Source organism: Nicotiana tabacum, chromosome 10 (genome assembly GCF_000715075.1).
Source record: "Nicotiana tabacum cultivar K326 chromosome 10, ASM71507v2, whole genome shotgun sequence".
Classification (NCBI taxonomy): domain Eukaryota; kingdom Viridiplantae; phylum Streptophyta; class Magnoliopsida; order Solanales; family Solanaceae; genus Nicotiana; species Nicotiana tabacum.
Window position 1 is genome coordinate 170237227 of NC_134089.1, and position 11334 is coordinate 170248560.

The 11334-nt window shown below is 38.3% G+C and overlaps 1 long non-coding RNA gene across 1 annotated transcript; it reads left to right on the top strand.

Annotated features, from left to right (window-relative positions):
* The first annotated feature begins 274 nt into the window (after positions 1 to 274).
* On the top strand, positions 275 to 6834 carry LOC107793369 (uncharacterized). Its single transcript, XR_001649708.2, has 3 exons — positions 275 to 428; positions 708 to 766; positions 6558 to 6834. It is a non-coding gene; the product is annotated as an uncharacterized LOC107793369 (long non-coding RNA).
* The last annotated feature ends 4500 nt before the right edge of the window (positions 6835 to 11334 follow it).

Genomic DNA, 11334 nt, shown 5'->3' on the forward strand with positions numbered 1-11334 from the left:
GGTTTTTTTTGGTATTTCGGTACTACATTTTCAGTATATCGGTATTTCGGTACGGTTCTCGATATTAGGATCTTGAAATTTCGGTATACCAAAATACCGAATTAACCAAATTTTTTAAAGACCTTCTAAAATAATTCCCAGGTGCCAGCCCACCCCAGCACCCAACAATTTTTTATAATTCCCAGCCCGCTCCAACGCCTTAGCCCAAGCCCAATAATTCAATTAGGGTTTAAACTTTAAAGAGTGAAGACTCTAAAACTAAAACCTAAACTTCTAATTTCTAAAGTCGTCTTTGTCTAAACAGTAAACTCTGAACCTGAAGAGAAAAATTAGGGCAGACAAGCGACGGCACAACTCCTCAGACGGGCGACTAGCGAGCGACAGACGGTGGGACGGGCGACGACAGTCAACTCCTCACTGTACGGGAGGTGAACATTGTACAGAGATGGAGATGATATTAGGCATATGGGTTTTAGACTTTACATTGATTACAATAGTTGTCTATATTTATTTGCTTTGTTATAATTCTGCTCTAGCTGTTAGTTTGAAATTGAGAACCCGAGATAAAATTGTTCATAGTGTTATAATTCCTCTATGACTTCATGCTATATTTCCTTGCACATGTGAGAAACCATTAAATTTTGGTTTGTTCTGCATTTGTTTGAACCTGATGAATTTGATGATTGCAAACCTTATCTTAAATGCAGTTGCTTTGGTCGTGTTCAATGTTGTCGGATCAGGGACACCTGTTGCTATAGAAAATTAGGTATGTTACCTTTCAGTGGTTGTTTTGTTTACTCTAAATTTTCTTTTGTCTTGTTCTCATTACTTTTTGAATATGCAATATCGTTGGATTACATATATATATATCAATTTTCATTGGAAGCTGCTTTGTGGGCGTGTTTCATCTTGGAACCAGAGATAGGATAATTTTCCATTTATTTCTTAGTGACACTCTTTACACAAAGGAGGTCTAGCCATCTCTTGTGGTTTTTGTTTAACATTTGGTAGTTGGCACTTAAATAACCATTAGTATTGTTTAACTAAAGAGTGGGCAATAATATTTTGAGTTGTGGAATTATGTTCGGTTACATTAAGCCTTGCATACATGTATATATTCCTCACCATTCTCAAAAAAGCCAAGTGCATACATGTTTATAGTTTTTATTATTCCATGAGGAAGTCAGGCTCTTTGTTGAGATATGGATTGGAAGAAATAATTATTTAAAATGCTCGATTTATTGTAAAACATGCAATGAGATCAAAAATCCAACAATTACAGTATTCATGTGCACCTCTTTCCTATATGACTTAACAAGTGACTGGAGTGGGCATGCAAAGTATCTTGGTTGGCCGAGATCTAAATGGTTGTGCTTTTGTGTACGGATCATTGAGTTTTTTGGATAAAATGATATGTGGGTTGGCTTTGTTCGTTCTCGAGTCAAATCAGAGTAAGCATTTGTTCATGTATCTCTGCTATCTTGGTCAATGGCCAGCTTCTATGTGTAGTCATCTAATTTTTCAATATCCATTTTTGAGCGTGTTTGGGGAAAACTAATGAATTAGCTCCATCTTAAGTTCATTAACAGAGTTAAGTAGTTAACAGTTTTGCCTTTTTATCAGCCAAGAACTTGTTACTTCACCCTCTTATTTTCAGTTTTTCATCATCTCTTTTTAATAAACTCTAGCAGAGATCCCTTTACTTTACTAAACTTGTTACAAAGAAGTCTGTAATAGCGCGCATAATTCATCTTACTTTTCTTAATAACCTAGATTATTTGTAATTTCCTTTCATCAGATAACTCTTCATTTACTTTGGCAAATGTATGTAGAATCCTCTCCAAAACTGCACAACTGCAGTACGAGATGCTCATTCTTCTCCCTCAATCGGTATGCACTAGGTCTCGTTTCAGCGGTTTGTGCACTACTTGGGGTAATAGTGACCTGCAGTATGGACCTCTAGACACCCACATTGAAACCTCTGGAGGAACCTCTACTGGGTTAACACCTAACTTTAGTGCCATGTTAAAGTTAGGCCAGCACGTTATTTTTACTTTTTTAGTGCAATGTTAAAGTTTAGAAACAGATTAGGAGTGTGTGTAAGCAGGATTTTTATCAGCATTTCGTTGTTCTTTATCAGCGAATATTAAACCAAAACTATATCGATCCAAAATAATAAATGCCTAACCATACCGAAATACTTTTGTACGGTATTTGGTATACACAATTAATAAACCGAATACCGAAATACCGAACCGAAATTATTAATACCAAACCGAAATACTGAATGCCCATTCCTACTTATACTGCCTATTGTGATGCCTCGAGGATTAGCCTTGGAGTGGTTTTGATGCAGGATGATAGGGTGATTGCCTACGCGTCCAGACAATTGAAAGTACACAAGAAGAATTATCTTGTCTATGACCTTAAGTTAGCTGCTATTGTTCAGGCCCTGAAGATCTGGCGTCATTATTTGTACGGTGTTCCTTGTGAGATTTATACTGATCATCGGAGCTTGCAGCACCTGTTCAAGCAAAAGGATCTAAATTTGCGCCAGAGGAGATGGTTAGAGTTGCTAAAGGACTATGATATCACTATTTTGTATCACCCGGGCAAGGCCAATGTGGTGGTCGATACCTTGAGTCATCGGGTAGAGAGTTTGGGGAGTTTGGCTTATTTACCAGAATCGGAGAGGCCTATGGCGATGGATGTTCAGGCCTTAACCAGCCATTTTATGAGATTGGATCTTTTGGAGCCAAGTTGGGTTCTAGCTTGTATGGTTTCTCGGTCTTCCTTATTTGATCATATCAGGGAGCGTCAGTATGATGACCGTTGTTTTCTTGTCCTCAAGGACAAGTTTCAGCATGGTGATGCCAGAGATGTGACTATTGGTGATGACGAGGTATTGAGGATGTAGGGTAGGATTTGTGTACCCAATGTTGATGGGCTTCGGGAGTTGATTCTAGAGGAGGCCCATAGTTTGCAGTATTCCATTCATCCGGGTGCCGCGAAGATGTATCAGGATTTGAGACAGCACTATTAGTGGAGGCAGATGAAGAAAGATATAGTTGGATTTGTCGCTCGATGCCTCAACTGTCAGTAGGTGAAGTATGAGCACCAGAGACCGGGTGGGTTGCTTCAGCAGATAGAGATCTCGGAGTGGAGGTGGGAGTGGATCACCATGGACTTTGTAGTTGGGCTCCCATAGACTTGGAGAAAGTTTGATGCTATTTGGGTGATTATGGATTGCCTGACCAAGTCCGCACACTTCATTCCTGTGTGTACTACTTATTCTTCGGAGCGGTTGGTGGAGATTTATATTCGAGAGATTGTTCGTCTGCATGGTATTCCAGTTTCCATCATTTTAGACAGAGGTACTTAGTTCACATCACAATTCTAGAGGGCGGTGCAGCATGAGTTGGGTACTCGGGTGGAGTTGAGTACATCATTTCACCCTCAGACGGACAGACAGTCCGAGTGCACTATTCAGATTTTTGAGGATATGATCTGTGCGTGTGTTATTGAGTTTGGAGGGTCTTGGGATCAGTTCTTACCATTAGCGGAGTTTGCCTACAATAACAGCTATCAGTCCAGCATTCAGATGGCACCATATGAGGCTTTATATAGTAGGCGGTGTAGATCCCTGGTGGGTTGGTTTGAGCCGGGTGAGGCCAGATTATTGGGCACAGACTTGGTTCAGGATGCTTTGAAGAAGGATAAGGTGTTTCAGGATAGACTCCATACAGCCCAGTCCAGACAGAAGAGTTACACGAACCGGATGGTTCGTGATGTTTCCTATATGGTTGGAGAGCAGGTTCTGCTTCAGGTTTTGCCTATGAAGGGCGTTATGAGATTTGGGAAGAAGGGGAAGTTGATTTCGAGGTTTATTGACCCTTTTGAGACATTGAGGTGTGTTGGGGAGGTTGCTTAAGAGCTTGCCTTACCTCCCAGCTTGGTAGGAGTTCATCCAGTATTTCATGTTTCTATGCTCCGAAGCTATCATGGTGATCCGTCGCACGTGTTGGATTATAGTTCAGTCCAGTTGGACAAGGATCTGTCCTATGTTGAGGAGCCAGTGACAATATTGGACAGGCATGTTAGAAAGATGAGGCCAAAGAACATTGCATCAGTAAAGGTTCAGTGGTGGGGTCAGCTAGTCGAGGAGGCGACCTAGGAGACCGAGCAGGATATGCACAGTCGTTACCCTCATCTTTTCACTACTTCAGGTTGTCTCTATGCTTGTTCGAGGACGAACGAATGTTTAAGTGTAGGAGGATGTGACGACCCGGCCGGTCGTCTTAAAAATTAATGCCCTGATCCCATATTAACGGTTTTTTCTGTGTTTGTTTCTGCTATTTTGATTTGCCAGGATGTTCGGTTTTGGGTTTCAGAGTGTTTTGGGACACTTAGTCTCTAAATAAGAGCTTAGGTTTTGGAAATTTGACCGTAGTCGGAACAGTGTGAAGACGGTCTCGGAATGGAATTGTGATGGTTCTGTTAGCTCTGTTGGGTGATTTCGGATTTCGGAGCGTGTTTGGATTATGTTTCGGAGGTCCGTAGCTAATTTAGGCTTGGAATGCCGAAAGTTGAATTTTTGAAGTTTCCGGTTCGATAGTGAGATTTTGATCCGAGGGGCGGAATGGAATTCTAGAAGTTGGAGTAACTCCGTAGTGTTGAATGTGGCGTGTGTGCAAAATTTCAGGTCATTCGAACGAGGTTTGATAGAACTTTTTATCGAAAGCGTATTTTATGAGTTTTTGAAGTTTTTAGGCTTGAATCTGATGTTAATTTGGTGTTTTGATGTTGTTTTGAGCGTTCCAAATGCTGGAACAAGTTTGAACTATGTCTTAGGATTTGTTGGCATGTTTGGTTGAGGTCCTAGGGGCCTCGGGTGAGTTTCAGGTGCTTGACGGAAGTTGAATTTTGACTTAGGAATTTGCATTGCTGAACCTGTCATAACCGCACCTGCGTGTGTGGGACCACAGGTGCGGTGCCGCAGAAGCGGCTAGGTGGCCACAAAAGCGAGTTTGGGCTAAAGTTCCAGGACCGCAGGTACGACTGTGTTTTCGCATATGCGGTGTTGCATATGCGGCCAAGCGATCGCAGAAGAGGACCCAACCCGTTAAGTGATTTTTGCATCTGCGATGCCTTCTTCCGCAGGTGCGCTCCCAGAACCGCAGATGCGGTTTCACTGGTCAGAAAATAGGGATTTCGAGGGTTTAGTTTCAAAACTTGGAAAAACCAAATTGGATCTCGGGAGAGGGCGATTTTGGGAGGAAGTTGAAGAGGAAATCATTGGGTAACAATTCTTTAACCCTTTCTAGTTATATTCCATCAATCTATTGTTAGTTTTATCATTTAATTTCGGATTGGAGATGAAAATTGGGGAAAAGTTGGAAGAAAATTCTTAGATCTAGAATTCAAATTTTGATTGGGAATCTGACCTTTGATTTGGATAATTTTGGAATGCATGAACTCGTGAGAGTATGAGGATTTTGAAAATATAAATTTTACCTGATTCCGAGATGTGGGCCCTAGGAGCATTTTGGTCATTTTACCTAATTTCGCGTATTAGCTTAGAATTTGTTTGTAGAATCAGTTATTTAAAGTGTTATTTACTTTATGCAATTGAATTAAATAGATTTGGGCCATTTGGAGTCGAGTACTCGTGGCAAGAGCATGGTTTCGGGTTGATTTTGAGTTGTTCGAGATAAGTAGCTTGCCTAACCTTGTGTGGGGGACCTTCCCCTTAGGACTTGGTATATTTGATAATTGAAATGCCATGGATGTGAGGTGATGAGTGCGTACTTGAGCTAATTGTTGAAAATACGGTTTTCCTTAAGTAGCTTCAATTGTGTTCCTTTTTCCTGTTTTATACTACTTGAAATTTAAGCATGTTGTTAGCTTAGAAAAGCTTTTTTAATTAACTTAATTGCTTATTTGCTTAAATTGACTTATTTATATTATGTGAAGCATGTTATGTTAGAATTACATGTTTTACTTTGTACAAAATTTAGCTCAAATTGAGTATTCTTTGTGTTGCTGCTGTGTGTTTTACTTTGGAACTACGGGACGACATCCCAGGAGATCTCATGTACGTATTTATGATTTGACCTGAGGTGCGGGATACAGAAAGATCCCTAGCATGTATATAGAGGATACCAAGAGATCCTCGGGATACCAAAAGATCCCTAGAATTTATTGAGGATACCAAGAGATCCTCGGGATACCAAGAGATCCTTGGCATATATTGAGGGTACTAAAAAATCCTTGGGATACCGAGAGATCCCCGATTATTATCCTTGTAAAGAGTGGTATTTCCTTGTAATTGTTTTTGTCTCTGTTCCAGTTATTGTATTCCTTATTTTACTGGATTAAATTCTTACTATTAGCTTTCAATTGTACTGCTTATCTTATCCTGCCATCCCTCATATTTTATTTAATCTCAGTAGGGCCCTGACTTTCCTCATCACTACCCGACCGAGGTTAGGCTTGGCACTTACTGAGTACCGTTGTGGTGTACTCATGTCCCTTTTTGTGCATGTTTTTATGTGCAGATTCAAGTACCTCCAATCAGACTTATCACGTTTGAGACGAGGCATTTGTAGAGACTCCGAGGTATATTTGCCGAGTTCGAAGACCGAAGAGTCCCTTTCTACTCTCCCTTTTAAGTATTATCCCTTCTGTATTTTCTTAAGTATTAGCCCTTCTATATTTTCTTTCCTTTGTTAGATATTCTGGAGTTAGATACTTGTAGACATTCAAAGGCTTGTGATCATGATATTCCAGGTTTTGGGAAAATATATTAGTTTTTTTATAGTTGATATTGTGTATGCCGAGCAGCACTTTTAAACATTGTTTTGTTTCACTATTTCGGTTTTTAATTGTTTCTTCCATAAATTGGTTTATTTTCCACATTGTTAGGCTTACCTAGTCGTAGAGACTAGGTGCCGTCACGATGGTTCACGGAGGGCGAACCGGGGTCGTGACAAATCTACTCTGGACCTCAAAAACACATTCTGATCACGCACATATGTCCTAAATCACCTCCCAAAGCTATCTGAACCATCAAAATTCACATCCGAGTCCTTTTCACATACGTCAACGTCCGATTGACTTTTTCAACCTAAGCTTACTGAAGAAAGACTAAGTGTCTCATTCCTTTCCAAAACCTCTCCAAATCCAAACCAACCAACCCGATATCACATAATACAGCTGAACAAGACAATAAGAAGCAGAAATGGGAAAAACGGAGCGGTAATTCATGAAACGATTGGCCGGGTCGTTACACTAAACATTTTAATTAACCTCACAAAATATAAGCTCTATCCAAAAAGTTCAACACTTACTCCTAAAAATTCAATTCACAAGAACAAAGCCTAAAAGCCCAATTCAATTCAAAGTTAAACATTCAATTCCTAACTAAACTATTCAAGTCAATACAAACTTAAACATTCAATTTACGTCATATGTAATAAATTCAATTCAATTAAAACATGACCTAAACACTAGATTTCAATAAAATGCAAAGTTAAAAAATCAATTAAAATACCGATTACCTAATTCATAACAGATTAACAAAACATTAAATTTATAAATAAAATATGTAAGTTCTAATTAAAATCTGGAATTTTTAGGAGTGTAACGACTCGACCGGTCGTTTTGGGAATTAGCATCCCGTTTGGTAGCTTAAGATCTCGAGCAACTTCGTATAATGTATTATGGCTTGCGTGTGTGATCAAGTTTGGTTTTCGGATGATTTGGGATCAATTTGGAAGAATAATTCTTATTTTAAAAGCTTAAGTGATAAGAGTTGACCGGAGATTTGACTTTTATGTAGACGACTCTAGAATGATATTTTGATTACTCCAATAGCTTTTTAGTGATTTTGGACTTAGGCACACATCCGAATTTTGATTTGGAGATCTATAGGTTAAATTGATGCATTTTGGCAAAAATCGAAAAGCTGAAGTTTTGAAATATTCATAAGTTTGACCATGAGTTGACTTTGATGATATCGAGCTCGAATATTGATTCCAGAAATTTGAATACCTTTGTTATGTCATTTATGACTTGTGTGCAAAATTTTAGGTTATTTTGAGTCAATTTGACATGTTTCGGTGCAAATTATAGAAGTTGGAAGATTTGAAAATTCGTAAGTTCGATTTGAGGTGCAATTCATAATTAAGGCATTATTTGATGTGATTTGAGGCCTCAAGTAGGTCCATATTATGTTACAGGACTTATTTATATGTTCGTACGGGGTCTCGAGTGGCTCGGATGAGTTTCGGACGAGTTTCGGATCATTTTGGAAATTGTGTTAAGGCTGGTTTTTGGCAGTCATAGATGCAATTGCACCTGCGATGGATTTAACCGTGGGTGCGAGACCGCGTGGGCGAGGCAGTGATTGCAGAAGCGAAAATGGGAAGGACCAGGTAGTGGTCACAGGTGCGAAGTATTTCCTGCACCTGCGTAAACGCAGAAATAGAAAATAAAGGCGCAGAAGCAGAGGCCTTCACAGGTGCGCTTCTTGGCTCACAAAAGTGACCCCGCAAGTGCCTGTGTACTGCTCGTAGGTGCGAAACTTACGCAACTAAGTGAAGTCCGCAGGTGCGATATTTTTCTGGCAAAAGCGAGCTCGCAAGCGCGCAAATCCATACCACAAATGCGAGGAAACTGGGCAGAATCATATATTCGTGGTTTGCCATTTTTACTAATTTTGGAGTTTTGGACCTCTATTTTAGGTGATTCTTCACGAGTTTGATTTTGGTAAGTGTTCCTTAACCAAAAGTGATTGTATTTCATACATATTCAAGTCATTAGATTTGTGAATCAAATGGAAGAAAAAATGTAAAATGAAGATTTAAAGGAAAATTCGATATCGGAATTTGATAGTTTTGGTGATTGAACTAGCATCGGAATGGGTGTTTGGATTTCGTGAAACTTTTGTCGAGTTCCGAGATGCGGGCCTCGGGTTAACTTTCGGGTTGACTTTTTAGTGTAAAATTAAAAGCCGACATTTTATTACCCAGAATTATTTCCTATGAATTTTAATTATTTTATGAAATTATTTGGCTAGATTTGAGCCGTCTGGAGGCCGTTTCACGCGAGAAGGTCATTTTAGAGTATCGACCTTCGTAAAGGTAAGAATCTTGCATAACTTTGTGTGAAAAAAATACCCCTTAGGTTTTAGATTGATGGTACTGTTTGAATTATATGGAAGGCGTGTAGATAAGGTGATGAGTATGTAGACGGACTTGTTTGTGGTATTCGACCGGATTAGATCACTAGGCTTCTTTCATGCAATTAATTATAGTTACCGTTCATGTTATATCTTTCATCGTTAGGATCGCTCTTGCGTGCTTTACTTAAAGTTGTTAGTACATGATCCATCTTTCGTTATCAAGTTCATCCTTACATGCTATTGTAGATTGTAATTGTTTGTTGAATTCATGGGTTATCTGCTACATGCCTCAAATGTTAATTGATTCTCAGAAATTGTGTCTTAGTTTATGGGTTATCATTCCTTGCTATTTGATTTTATGGGTTATCGTGTAACTTTTTCATCAGTTGTGACTTCTTTGTATAGCCTCGTTATTCCTTTTGATTTTGTGGTATGTCATAGTTAGTTATAAATTATTTTCTTAAATGATGATATGTATGGGATCGGGTTGCACGCCGCAACAATAAAGAAAATGATGATATGTGTGGGATCAGGTTGCACACCGCAACAGTAATGAAAATGATGATATGTGTGGAATCAGGTTGCACGCTGCAACAATAATGAAAATGATGAAATAGCGGAATAAGGATGGATTATGATATTGATAGATGATTATATGGAGGGGTCATGTTACACGCCGCAACAGATTTGTTTAAAGTTTATATTGTGGGATCGGGTTTCGCGCTTCAACGGATTGTGTTTGTTGTACTCACTGTTGTATTTTGTTAGCTTTCAGTATTTATCATATGTGATTCTCAAAACATATATTTTGGATTTACTGATTTTGAGGATTGTGTTGTTTCCATTAGTTTACTGCTCTGCCATCATTCCATGCTTTCCTTTCATATTACTACTAATTTGGTGAATTGATTTTCAAGATGAATTTACTACGCTGAGTCATTATCTCATACTTTGTTGAGTTGTTGGTAACATATTGGTTTTCAAGTAAATGAATTTTTAACGTACCTTACTATTGTTAACAATTGTCACATTTCACTTTAATTGATTTCTCGAATTAAACTCCTTACTCTGTCTGATGATTTTATCTTACTTATGGATCATGTTATGTTTTTATTTTACAAACTCTAAATTTAATCCAGTGACTATCTGGTGCTTATTTTAATTAAAAATGCTAATTTCCTTCACCCAAATAATTTCTAAAATAAACTCATTTTTCTTAATTGTCTTTCCTACTTTAGAATAGGTTGTTATTATGCTTTCATGTAGATTAAATATCCTAAATATTGAAAAGTAGTATTTGATACGAGTACAAGATACATGGTAGCACGAGGATTTTGCCGTGCAAAAGTGATTTGGAAAATATGGGCACAAATTGCCATGTGTGTAAGGTTTGGAAGTTGTGACTTATAATATGAGATTACAAGATGTGATACTCAGGGTAATTATTATTGAAATTCGTACATTTGGACTGATTTGACTGACTAAGTTGTCATAGATTTCCCTTACTTGAACACATTCATATTTCAGCTATACCCGACTATGTTGTTGCTTAATTTCTTGGATGTTTTCGTTTCCATTCGTGTTTCCCTTATTTTCATTGTTGATGGTGATTTGAAATATTTCTATTTTTGGACTTATAATGATATTCCTTCCTTGCTAGTTTTATGTCATATCATGCATAAATTTTCATGTCTGCTAGGTGTCTTGACTTGGGCTCGCCACTACTCTAGCGAGGTTAGGATTGATACTTATTGGGTACTGCTATGGTTTATTAATGCTACGCTTCTGTATATTTTTGTGCAGATCTAGGTACTTATGATCTAATTGGTTGAAGACTTATGTATCCGTTGTTGGAGACTTCAAGGTATACATGTTCGACGTTTGTAGGCCCCGAATTCACCTTCTGTTGCATTTTATTTCTATTATCTCCTAATATCCAGGAACAATGATATACTCCTTATTTATAGTTACTCTTAGAAAGACTTGTAACTTGTATTATCGATTTTGGGATTTTTTAACTGAGGTTGGTTTGACTATGTTGTTATGGAAATTATTTAATTTATTGTAGCTAAGTTAGTTAAATTTCATTAATGCTCAGCATGTGTTAGGCTTACCTAGTTTTAGATACTAGGTGTCATCACGACTTCCTC